General features: G+C 43.3%; 1 protein-coding gene across 2 annotated transcripts in view; it reads left to right on the forward strand.

The window, feature by feature from the left end:
* Positions 1-12,345, forward strand: part of FNDC3A (fibronectin type III domain containing 3A) — a 443,791-nt gene that overhangs the window by 33,844 nt on the left and 397,602 nt on the right. The gene's annotated exons all lie outside the window — the stretch shown is intronic.

Here is a 12,345-nt window from a genome sequence, read left to right on the forward strand (position 1 = left end):
GTTTGTGAAAGGGGAGGGATACAAAAACAGCTTTCACCTCACGATCCACCTTTTGTGCTCCAAAACGAGAGCCCCTTTTGGGGATGCACTCACCAAATCTCTAAATGGTTTGAGCCTTCATACGATCAAAATCAATTACTCCTTGGCCGCTAGATGTCTCTGTGGTTGGGGGTCCGATGTTTCTCCTCTATAAGGAAGTCTCCGGTCCTCAGGCCGGCTTGCCATGCCACCCCATCCTCATCCACTGATTCCAGGTACTGCAGAGCAGGGAAGGCCGGTTTTGGGTTAAATTCCTAAATAGCAGTGTCCGCTTCAGCAGGCAAAAGTCGGGTCAACGGCTTCTATTTATCACAAAATCCTAAATTGAATGAAAGCAAAGCTTCTAAAATGCAAAAAAAGTTTACTTGGGCTCAGTCACATGACCATTAGTTTCTGAAGAGCGATCTGTGTTTAGATTGCTCTTCAGAGAGCATTTGACAGTAGTATGCTGCAACTGCATGTAGTGCACGTGGTTACAGGGCACTTGCAGAGCAGCAGAGGGTTAATTCCTGCCGTGCCCATGAAAAAAAAAGCATTACAGCTGCACCGTGTTTATACCCTCCGCTTCTGCAGCTAAAAGGGGAGCGGCTGTGGGGTGGTGAAAACCTTGTTGCCATGGGGTTTTACCCTCAACTGCTAGTGTGAGCAAGCCCTTAGGCTAGGTTCACACCTATACAGTGGGCATTTTCAGTTTTGAAAAAGTACACTACAGCCTATTTAACGAGTCAAGTTCATATCTGTGCGTTTTCAACTGATTTGTTTTTTGGCAAGGGTTAGGGACTTTTTTTGCCTACAGCAGGTTGCATTTTTGGTTTCCTAGAGATCAGCGGAAACGCATCAAAATGCAATGCATGAGTTTCTGTTTTGTTTTTGCTGGTTTCTCCCGCATGACAACAGACCCTTCTCAAAAAGCCAATAGAAATGCATCAAAACGCGTTTGGTAAAATGTGAAAGCCCATCAATGCAACATGCATGAGTGTGAACCTAGCTTTAGAGAGACTTCTAGGTTGGACTGGACTGTTTCGATTCAGAGATTAACATAATAAGTGCGGCACAGTAGTTTAGTGGTTAGCACTCTCGTCTAGCAGTAAGAAGGGTCACTAGTTCGAATCCCAACCACAACACTACCTGCCTGGAGTTTGCATGTTCTCCCTGTGCCTGCGTGGGTTTCCTCCCACACTCCAAAGACATGCAGGTAGGCTAATTTGCTTCTATCCAAAAAATTGACCCTAGTATATGAATGGGCACCTTGGATTGTGGGCTCCCTGAGGGTAAGGACCGATCTGATTGTGTAATGTGCATGGATAGAGAATTGTAGACACTTACTCAGGTTGAACTGAATGGACTGGTGTCTTTATTCAACCTTACTCTGTAACTATTTCATTTATCTATGTCTGATTAATTCCATTGAGAACTGTTTTGTAATGTAAAAATGGCACTGAAACTTTCAATATAAATGGCAGTTAATACCTATATGGTTGCCTTATACATGCCCACATTGAATATCTGTTCTACCTAACTTGGATTGTTGTGCCAATGGAATGCACTTGTTCATAAGAATTACTTTTCTATGCTTTAACATGTCATTTCATAGTGCAAGCTGTTTAGCTGAGTATGCTAATAAGCAAGCCTTTTATTGCTCCCATTGGGTAAAATTTTACTTTTACAACATATCACAATGAAGGAAACCAGATATGCATTATAAATAACACATCAAAGAATTAGAATAAATATTTTACAATTGCACACTTAATGTATAACTAAGGCCCCTTTCACACATGCGGACCATTTTGTCTGTTTTTCATCCATCCTATTGACAGATGAAGAACAGATATCAATGTATGTCTATGAAATCAGATACTGATGTAAATGGATGATCGTCTATTTACATCTGCTTCCGTCAACATCTGTTTTTTTTAATTTTTTTTTTATTTTTTTTTACGAATCAAAGCCCTGTTTTTCTTCAGTAAAAAAAAAAAAACAGGATGGAGGAAAAATGGACAAATGGTCTGTCTTTGCATGAAAAAATGGCTTCGGGACTCAAGTGGTTAAGGGTTCTAGCTGGTGGATATAAAAAACTGATGTGAAATTGGATGACAATGGATGAAAAATGGATGCCGAACTTCTTCACATTTTTCAAAGAAAAATCATATGACTGAACGAATAAAACACAGTCCACATGTGTAAAAGGGGCGTAAAGGCAAAACGTGATTTTTGGATAAAGTGGAGCGGGTTTAGAAAACCTGTCCATTGCTATTGCTATTGTCTATTGCTAGTAACAGCAAACAAACATTCTTGCGCATTAATGTGATGACCGAGTGGTCTATAACTCGAGAGATGGTGTCTCTGGCTTTGCTGCCCTCCAAGTTTGGGGATATCCTAATAGTCATAAAAAGAAGAGGGCGCACCAGCCTCGTGCATTATCCAAATGCAATTTATTAGTAAAAGCAAGATAAAAACTACTAACAAACATGTGGAGCGTAACTGCTTGTAAAAGCCATCAAATTGTTGCAATCAGTCCTGAAACCAACAGTCTCTAGATAGCAAAGGGGAGGACATCAGGAATGCTGCTGACTGACTGACATGTTTTGAAGGAGTACCTTCAAAATGCATTCCTGATGTCCTTGGGTGGCCCAGCAGGAGCCCAGACTTGAACCCGATTAAACATCTCTGAAGAGATCTAAAAATAGCTGTGCACCGATGCTCTCAATCCAACCTGATGGAGTTTGAGAGGTCCTACTAAGAAGTATGGGAGTAACTGCCCAAAATAGGTGTGCCAAGCTTGTAGTATCACACTCGAAAAGACTTGAGGCTGTAATTGGTGCCAAAGGTGCTTCAACAAAGTACTGAGCAAAAGCTGTGAATACTTGGTGAGGGAGAAATGTATTTGATCCCCTGCTGGTTTTGTATGTGTGCTTGCTGACAAGAAATGATCAGTCTAATTTTAATGGATGGTTTACTTTAACAATGAGATACAGAGTAACCAAAAAATCCAGAAAAAAGCATTTCAAGAGTTATAAATTTATTTACATTTTAATGAGTGAAAGAAGTATTGGAAATAGGTCATGGATGGGTCCAGCAGGACAATGACCCAAAAGAAACAGCTAAGGCAACAAAGGAGGGGCTCAAGAAGAAGCACATTAAGGTCCTGTAGTGGCCTAGCCAGTCTGCAGACCTTAATCCCATAGTAACTATGTAGAGGGAGCTGAAGGTTCGAGTATCCAAATGTCAGCCTCGAAACTAAATGCACTATTTATAGTTATTTAGGCAGCTGGACAGCTTTTATAAGGACAAAGGCATTGTTTGGCGTCCTGTGATCTTTTTGAAGAGTATGTAATATCTGATAGCCCTGATGCTTTGCTCTTCTTCTGAGGTCCCCTGCCAGCGCTCCAGGCCTCGCTTTCCATGGGGGCACCTGTGTGTGCTCACTCCCAAGCCCCGTTGCTGTGCCCACTGACAGACAGCGGAACTTGCCCTCACCCCCCCCCCCCCCCACTTCCATGTCAAGAGATTTGTTTGACAGCAACGTGAGCCAATGGCTCTTGCTGCTATCAATCTGCCCAATGAAGGAGAGAGACGGCGGCTCCGCTCGTGTACATCGCTAGAATGCATTAAAGTAAAAACAAAAAAGAATTCTTTAGATCCATTTAAATCTATCCATTCTTATGTGCTCCTACTGTGGAGGCTTTTGCATATAACATTTGATAGCCTTGTAGTTGCACATTACTTAACCGCTTCCTGCCCGCCCTATAGCCGAATGCCGGCCTTAGGGCGGGCGGCTTCCTACGCCTGGCCGTCCCTGGACGGCCTGGTGTTTACTTCCGCAATGCGCGCCGCCGCGGGCGCGCATCGCGGAAGTTCTGTGTTTGCCGTGTCCCCCGGGGACAGGCAAACACAGATCGCTGTAAACGGCCAATCACAGCGGCCGTTTACAGCGTGATCGGCGTGTCCAATGGGAGATGATCTCATATGTAAACATATGAGATCATCTCTCAGCGCCGCTCTCCCTCCTCACACAGACAGCGTGTGAGAGGGGAGAGAAGAACGGCTGCAGCAGCCGTCAGTGTAAAAAAGAAAAAAAAAAAAAAAAAAAGTAAAAAAAAAGTTTAATAAAAAGTGCCATCCTCCCCCAGAGCCATCCTCCCCCAGTGCCACCCCCCCCCAGTGCCATGCCCCCCCCCCAGTGCCATCCTGCCCCAGTGCCATCCTGCCCCAGTGCCATCCTGCCCCAGTGCCATCCTGCCCCAGTGCCATCCGCCCCAGTGCCATCCACCCCAGTGCAATCCACCCCACCCCAGTGCCACCTGCCCGCAGTGCTATCTGTCCCCAGTGCCACCTGTTGTCAGTGCCATTTGTCCCCAGTGCCATCTGTCATCAGTGCCACGTATAAGTGGCATCTGTCATCAGTGCCACGTGTTATTAGTGCCACATAGTGCCATCTGTCATCAGTGCCACGTATTAGTGCCATCTGTCATCAGTGCCACGTATCAGTGCCATTTGTCATCAGTGCCACCTGTCAGTGTCACGTGCCATCTGTTGTCAGTGTCACGTGTCATCAATGCCACTTATCAGTGCCATCTGTCATCAGTGTCACGTGTCATTGGTGCCACGTATTAGTGCCATCTGTCACCGGTGGCACGTATTAGTGCCACGTATTAGTGCCACATGTCATCAGTGCCACGTATTAGTGCCACGTGTCATCAGTGCCACATATTAGTGCCACGTGTCATCAGTGCCACGTATTAGTGCCACGTGTCATCAGTGCCACGTATTAGTGCCACGTGTCATCAGTGCCACATATTAGTGTCATCTGTCATCAGTGCCACGTGTCATCAGTGCCACGTATAAGTGTCATCATTGCCACGTATCAGTGCCATCTGTCATCAGTGTCACGTGTCATTGTCCTGGTATTTCAAAAGTGTAATAAGTAGTCAACAAGTTAGATGTGTAATTTATGCTCCTAGAACACGTGATGGCGCTCCCTGCATGTTGGGCCTCTCTATGTGGCCAGGCTGCGAAAAAGTCCCACACATGTGGTATTGTAATACTCAGGAGGAGTAGCAGAATTTTTTGGGGGGTGTCATTTGTGGTATACACATGCCACGTGAGAGAAATAACCTATTACAATGACAATTTTGTGGAGAAAAATAAAGAAAATGAAAAATCTTCATTTTGCAAAGAATTGTGGGAAAAAAATGACAACATCAAAAAGCTCACCATGCCTCTTACTAAATACCTTGGAATGTCTACTTTCCAAAAAGGGGTGATTTGGGGGGTATTTGTACTTTCCTGACTTGTTTGGGTCACAAGAAGCGAGATAGGCCACCAGTACATCAGATGTGATCAATTTTGTGCGATTCGCACCACAGCTTGTAGACTCTCTAACTTTCACAAAGACCAAATAATATCCACTAATTTGGGTTATTTTTACCAAAGATATGTAGCAGTATAAATTGTGGCCAAAATTTATGAAGAAAAATTAATAATTTGCATAATTCTGTCACAGAAACAAAGAAATATGCGTTTTTTTTCAAAATTTTCGGTCTTTTTTCATTTATAGCGCAAAAAATAAAAACCCCAGAGGTGATCAAATACCACCAAAAGAAAGCTCTATTTGTGGGAAAAAAAGGACACAAAATTCATTTGGGTACAGTGTTGCATGACTGAGTAATTGTCATTCAAAGTGTGAGAGCACCGAAAGCTGAAAATTGGTCTGGGCAGGAAGGGTGTTTAAGTGCCCAGTAAGCAAGTGGTTAAATTAGCAAGCATGCCCTAAAAACCCACACATTTTTCTTGTGGTTTTGGTTAAATCAGGAGTGTGTCAGTTTTAACTGCTGTATGTTGGAAAACCTTCTAGAGATATTGATGGCAATAAAATCCTGCCTTGCTCTGTTTGGAAAATGTGTGTTGTGTGTTTGTGTTTTTTTTTTTGTTTTTTTATTGCTGCCTGTGTCCCTATTAGGAAGATTTTTCTGTTCTGTCCGACAGCCATTAAATTGAAGAGGTTTTTTTTTTTTTTTTTTTTTTTTGTACTTCTGTCTGACACCTGGAAAATAAATCAGTCTCCGTCTCAAATACAGATACATTTCCCAAAGCAAATTACAGGTCACCTGAAGTTTGACAGTTGCCAGCCTGTGGGCTGCCTGGCAGTTATACACTGCACTCTCTGACAAACATGGTTTAGACGGTAGACCTAGAATCGGATACATGTTTTCATGCTCAGTGCATTAAAGCTAAATAATGGGTAAACCTGGCCATACTTTGGGTATATTAGCAGGCTGAAAAAAAAATAAACTGAATTGATTTCCCCATCGACACATTTGAGTGAATGTATGGGGAATCCTCCCAACTGCGCTATTCTATTCTGACAGCAGCTAGACTTCCCCACTGTCAGAATGCACAGATCAGTGCTGCAGCTGCTGATCAAGCGGCTTTTATCCAGCGGGGTGGTTTAACATAAATTATTCCAGCCATATTTCAAGCCACCTATGGCCTCCTTAAGTTTGATACTTAGGCCTGGTTGAGTTTATCAGTAGGTGCCTCGCTTCATATTTAATCTTTCCCCAGAATAAAATATTGTGATCCACATAACCATAAAACCAAAAAATAATTATATATATATATATATATATATATATATATATATATATATATGTATATATATATAATCTCCCAATGTTCTCAAACTTTGCCAATATTAATATAGGTGACATGAATGCCCTCCTCCAGATGTACCCTCACCTGGAATACGACCGTACAGTTAGGTAGGGCCACAAAGCGCTTGCGTCCCCCCTCAGTGGCCTTATTAAATCGTTCCCAGATATATAATCTTCACCGGTACTCTTAATCTCTGTATGTTCCTTTTTAAATATGCTCACACCATTCAAAGCAACTCAGCTGCCTGTAGAGAGAGAGATCACCACACCTAGTGCTTTATCATTTTAAACATTTTATTTCTTCCCAAATCCTCCAGTCACATACTTTTAACAGGTGCATAAGTGCACCAAACTTTGCTAGCAAGCATAGTTGAATTCATCCAAAACGACACTACTTCATAATAGGGGCCTTGTTTTTGGCCCCGAGGGTAGGTCTGAAGGTAAGATGTGTAATACATAAGGTAGAAGGTCATGGGTGGTCAGATCATAGTCCATTCTAGATAGATCTCTATAACTTTTGAATTTTCAGGAGAATTTTCTAATGGTGGGATATTTTCATAGCCAGATATCCACATAGCCTTAAGTCATACACCATTTGACACTTAGAACTCTGACTGTAAAGTTTGTCCAGGGCCAGATCAAGTACGGAGTAAACCTTCCCTTCGAGTACACTTAGGAAATTGTGATATTTTGGTTCTTCCCTCCTTGAAGAAGTATGAGCAACATAGAGCGCCATCAGCATTATCAAGGCGTTAAACGATTTGCGGTGTATAATAACATATTTGCCGATTTAATCAGATTCAGTGTCAATGTATTCAAATAAAATCTGCTAGTAAATCACTATTGCGACCCCCATGGGCATAGTTGGAATTGGTATATTGCTTTGGGCAACCCAGTATATTTTAATGTCAAGTATCTTGGATCCAGGTCTCCTGCAAACAAATAACATGCACATTGGTTTCAGAAACTCAAACATGCTAGTGTATTTGTATTAACAATTTTAAGCCCTTTATGTTCTAAGAGATAAAGTTAAAGGTAGTCATCATATCGGAGAGAGGTAGTGGGTCACCAAGAGCACCCAAACAACCAGCAATTGGAAGTGCAGAGTGAGCAAGCCACATTCGCACCAAGATGCAATAAATTACCCAAATGAAATGCCCAAAAGCAGATGAGAAAAGCATAGAAAATCTCAACTCTCCTGCCCAGCTCATAAAATGGAGTGGGCTTAATCCCCCTAACAAAGCAGCCAGTACGGTAGCCTGTTCCAGACATAAGCGAACACTGGTAATGATAGCATTCGTTGAAGCCTCCAGTATAGATGTGAAATAACTTTGTAGTGAATACTTTCTAGAAGAAAAGTGAGCTTTACAGCTGTGTCTGCATCTTGGGTTGGTTGACGCCTGGGGGGAAAAAAGGCTCCTCTGGTTGGCATGGACTCCACCCAGGAAATAACACTTTCTGATATGGTAAAGCATTGCATTTGGAACTATAAATCACCCACAACTTAAAGCATTGGAACACCCCCCCCCTCTGGCGCCACAATTGGCACCTTTCAGGGGGGGAGGGGGGTGCAGATACCTGTACAGTACAGGTATCTGCACCCACTTCCGGCATAGATATCTGCAGAAGGTACGTCCCTTTCTGCAGAATCTACGCCCCTTTCCGAAGGTCCCCCACTGTCTGCTGGGAAACACACGGATCCCAGAGACAGAGGGGACCATCCTTATTGCGCAGCGCGACTTGCGCAGTAGGAAACCAGAAATTGAAGCCGCAAGGCTCCACTTCCTGATTCCCGTACCCAAGATGGCGGCGGTAGCACCCGAGAGACGATCGAGAGATCGGCTTCGGGTGCTGACATCGCGGGCGCGCTGGGCGGGTAAGTGTCATTATTTTAAAAGTCAGCAGCTGCAGTATTTGTAGCTGCTGGCTTTTTTTTTTTTTTTTTAAACGGCGGACTCCCGATTTAACTGGAAAAATCAGAGTACTGTATAACTGGCTGTAAATGGGAACGGAGCCTGTGGACTTGCATAAAGTAATTTGATTACAGAGAAACCAGTGTTAACAAGGCTGCGGTACCCAGCCATGCTCTACGGTACCCAGCCATGCTCTGCGGTACCCAGCCATACTCAGCCAATATTACAGTGGGGGAGATGGTGGATATTACAGTGGGGACTATATGGTGGTGGAATTTTCACAGGTTTTTGCAAATTCAATTATTTGCTGATCCGAAAAATTATCAGATCCGTGAGTTTTTTTTTTGATCCGTTGTACCCCTAGTTAACATGTAAGTTGCCCTTGGTTATTTCTGCCCTCAGTGTTTGTCTGTGATTGAGCAAGCATAGCACAATAAAACATTGTGGGGGGGGGGGTTGCAATCCACCTGATATCCTATGAGCCTCTTCCACAATATAAAGCATTGGGAGCCGTTATTGCAGCTTAACTCTTAAAGTAACCAGTGCCCCAAAAAGCCAGCAAGATTTGTTCCCTCCACCCTCGCCTTGGCAAGTTATTGCAACACAGCCTGTTCTCTAATTCATCCGCCTTGTCCTCCTCGACTTGAAATTTGGCATTTGGGTTCCTAACTTGAGGAAGGAGAGTATTAACTGTACTCCAAAGTACTGATGTGGGTTTCAGCAAAAGTAGTTCTCTCCATTTTCTGACATACAGTATGTCTTGGTGCAGTATAATAAAATCTGATTTTAGCCCCTCAACATTCCCCATCAAAGTAGAGTGGATTGCATAATGAGTTTGCAAGACATCATATCGGGTGAGTTCCTATGTACGTCAGAGGTCACTGATCTTGGTGAGAAGGAAGTGATAAAATAAGGCTGTGACAGTTTGGGAGGCTTTTCAAACCGTTCAGGTGTGGAGAAAGGAGAATGTAGAAAAAATTATCCTCACTCCAGTTGTTGCTCTTAAAATTTCTTAATTTTATTGAATAACCACAGTGAACAAAGGCAGATTAAGTCCGTTGACGCTTTTCAGCCTATAAGGCCTTAGACGCCTTTTCACACTGCCCCTGCATTGAATTTTTAAGGGATTAGAATGTCCTTTAGGTTTTTATTGCTGTCTGTTCCCCTTTAGGGATTTGTCCTTTCTGTGTGTCTACTGTTATTACCTAGTGTGAAAGTTAAAGAAAATCGCAAATTTTGGGTTGTCTGTCCCTAGAACAGTAATAGGGAAAATCTTCCAGTAGGGACACTAGTTCTGGTAATAAAATTGACGGGTTATAATTCTCCCTTATGCTACCTGGAAAAACAAACACATTTTTTGCCTTTTTTCGTCTAATTTAAAGTGGAATTCCAGCTTAAAGTGGTTCTACAGTCAGAAGGTTTTTTTTATCTTAATGCAGTAAGATGAAAAACCTTCTTTGTGCAGCAGCCCCCATAATACTTGTGCCCTGAGCCCCATCTGGATCCAACAGGATTGCACAAGAGACTTGGCTGTCTAGGACTCTCCCTCCTGAATGGCTGAGACACAGCATTGGGTGTCGTTGGCTCCCGCTGCTGTCAGTCAGTAAGCCAGGAAGGATAGAGAGGGGGCAGGGTTGACCTGCAGCTCTGTGTCTGAATGGACACAGAGCCGTGACTCGGCTTAAGTGCCCCCATTAGCGAAAAAGAAAAGAGTTTGGGACTTTAAATGAGGCCTCCTGAAGTAGAAATCAGAAGTACCTCCATCCTGGCTTTTGCGCAGCAAAAAGAGAGAAAGGGTTTAGGACTTTGAAGCATGCAGCTGGAGAGCAAGGAGGCACTAAAGGTTATCAAAATTCATTTTATTCCATAAATACAATATACAATACATTACTGGAACAGAGATATATTGAGACCCGCAAGCCATCTAAAGTTGAGTTGCATAATTTACAATATGCGCTATAAATACATAAACATAAGCTACAATTGTATATGACGTCCCATACAATAGTGGAAAAATAGTCACTGACTGTAAACATAAGGTAGCAGCATTGTTGGCTCAAACAACTGGATGTATAACCATGATTGTAGCATCTATAGCTCGATGCGTTTCGTGACTGTCACTCATTAGGAGCAGACGCTGTAGGGATGTCTAAAAAATTGAAAGGTGAACAGTGAGTAAACTGAACACACATAAGATGGGGAAGGGGGAATGATGAAACATTGACCCATACTTACAGGTCAACAATGAACGTGGAGTGCGGCGGTGGATGCCAAGGCGAAGCTGCGGTCAATAGTCTCCCACGGGAGCAGAGGTGGCAAAAACAATGGAAAAGCAACGGGGAATCCAGAAGGGTGAGGTGTGACTGGGGGAGTGGGCCCCACCAAAATCTATGTATGTGCATGGTTTGTGAATTAAAACATCTGTAAATGAATGTAAAAGTGTGTATGAATATATGAGCAGTATGTGAGATATTATTATGTTACTGGTGAAGCAATAATCCAAATCTATTGTAAGAAAGTGGTGCAAGATGTGCCCCCATAGCAAGCGGTTTGCTGTGGGGGCAATCAGCAGGCGGGAGGGGCCAAGAGCGCCGGAGAGGGACCTGAGAAGAGGAGGATCTGGGCTTCTCTGTGCAAAACCGCTGCACAAAGCAGGTACAAATAACATGTTTGTTATTTTTAAACAAAAAAAGTTATAACTCTAAACCTAATTCACCATAAAAATACCCCCTCCCCCTCTTAACACCTATGCTGACAAACCTGTGGGAAAAAATTACATAATCCCCTGTGTCAGCTAGAGGCAACTAAAGGCTAGAGGGGGGAGCTCTTGACAATGGCTTGTAACACCCGGAGTAGTGTCGTCACCCATAGGCTCCAATTGCTCATTCATTGTCGACATTCCCTCCTCTTCCCTGCAGCCGTTGCTGGCTGACACGGGAGAGCTGGATCAGGTGACCAGACTGGAGCAGACTGAAAACAGATAAGCATACTCATTTTTTTTAGTAAGTGTGTGTAATAATATAGTAAATCTTTATTTTTAGTCAGCATAGGTGTTAGGAGGGGGAAGGGACATTTTTAAGGCTAGTTGAGCTTAAGCTAAGATTCCACTTTAAGCATGCGCAGACAGTAAAGGGCAGATTGGCAAGAATGTTAACCACTTCAAAACCGCAGTACGTCTATTGACGGCCTGGGGTTTCGGTGGTTATATCTAAATGATGCCTGAGTCCACAGACATCATTTAGATATTGCCGTTTTCAGCCGGCGATTCCCTACACCATAAGAACGATCATAGCGGCTGTTCCGCCGCTTGATCGTTCTTACGGGCGGCGGGAGGGGACGCCTCCCGCCGCCCTCCGGTGCTTCTACCGACTCACCGTTTCCATCGGTGAGTCGGTCACAGGATCCGCCGGCCCCAGGATGTGATCATAGAGATTTCCGGTGGACTAGATTGTCCCCGGAGTCTCTATGATCGTTCGGAGGCCGGGCGCGATGTTATGACGTCACGCCCGGCCTCGTTATTCAAATTAACGGCGCCAATCTGGCTAGGAAGCCAGGATCGTTTTTTTTTTTTTTTTTGTTTTTATTCTGCCCAGCCTAGAGGTGAGATATGGGGTCTTATTGACCCCATATTTCACTGTAAATAGGTCCGATCGTGCCATATTCCTATTACAAGGGATGTTTACATTCCTTGTAATAGGAATAAAAGTCATCAATTTTTTTTTTTTTTTTTTTTTAAG

This window comes from Lithobates pipiens, unplaced genomic scaffold, assembly GCF_037356315.1.
Source record: "Lithobates pipiens isolate NorthernLeopardFrog02 unplaced genomic scaffold, aLitPip1_a1.2 Scaffold_16, whole genome shotgun sequence".
NCBI classification, from domain to species: domain Eukaryota; kingdom Metazoa; phylum Chordata; class Amphibia; order Anura; family Ranidae; genus Lithobates; species Lithobates pipiens.